The sequence below is a fragment of the Colobus angolensis genome, unplaced genomic scaffold (assembly GCF_000951035.1).
Source record: "Colobus angolensis palliatus isolate OR3802 unplaced genomic scaffold, Cang.pa_1.0 Scaffold2, whole genome shotgun sequence".
NCBI classification, from domain to species: Eukaryota; Metazoa; Chordata; class Mammalia; order Primates; family Cercopithecidae; genus Colobus; species Colobus angolensis.
The window spans coordinates 19,077,232-19,077,878 of record NW_012115154.1 but is presented as its reverse complement, the minus strand read 5'-3'; the positions used below and the strand labels follow the sequence as shown (position 1 = coordinate 19,077,878).

Sequence of the window (647 nt, the reverse complement as noted above, 5' to 3'; positions counted from 1 at the left end):
GGCGAGCGCCACCCTTCGGGCCTGCGGGCGCTGGGCCAGGGAAGGCTGCCATCCACTAACGCGAGGCTCCGATCCCCTGCCCCACTGCGGAGCAGGGCCCGGGAGGCGGCTAAGATGCCTCCCCGGTCACGGCCCCACCTCCCGGCAGCTGAAGCCCTCTGCCGCGCCCACCTTCCCCGACCAGGCCTGGACAGATCTGGTCCTGGCCCCCCGAAGCGACACCACCTTCGCGCCCTGGAGCACAGTGAGCAGAAAACCCCCAACCCCAAAGTGTCCCCGAACGAGATATGGCGAAGCTGCCCGCCGGTTCTGCAGCACAGATCGGCAAACCTTGTGGCCTGGACCTCAAGCGCGCAAGGACCCCCGACAGGGAGAGCATGGCCAGGCCCGGCCCGTGGAGCCCTCGACCGGCGCCGAAGAGGCCACCGCGCCCCTGCTCCCGCAGCCCCCGGCTTCGCTCACCCTCGATGGAGATGACGTGCTCGCGGATCTGGTTCTGCAGCGCCAAATCCTCGATGCGCTCGATCAGGTCGTAGATGGCGTAGATATTGGGATGCACGGACTCGAAGCGCTGGATCTCGGCCCGGATGGCCGCGGAGTTGGAGAGCGCGAACTGCTGGGGGGGCCCGCCGGCCAGCTGCTGCGAG

At 69.2% G+C, this 647-nt stretch overlaps 1 protein-coding gene across 2 annotated transcripts in view; it reads right to left on the bottom strand.

The window, feature by feature from the left end:
- Positions 1 to 647, bottom strand: part of AGAP3 (ArfGAP with GTPase domain, ankyrin repeat and PH domain 3) — a 59,258-nt gene that overhangs the window by 57,885 nt on the left and 726 nt on the right. Inside the window, exon 1 of one of the 2 annotated variants that reach the window (XM_011941491.1) lies at positions 463 to 641. The exons of the other annotated variant lie outside the window; for it this stretch is intronic. The gene's annotated coding sequence lies outside the window, so the exon portion shown is untranslated. Of the gene's footprint in view, positions 1 to 462; positions 642 to 647 lie in introns of those variants that run through there. 2 annotated transcript variants of the gene reach the window in all.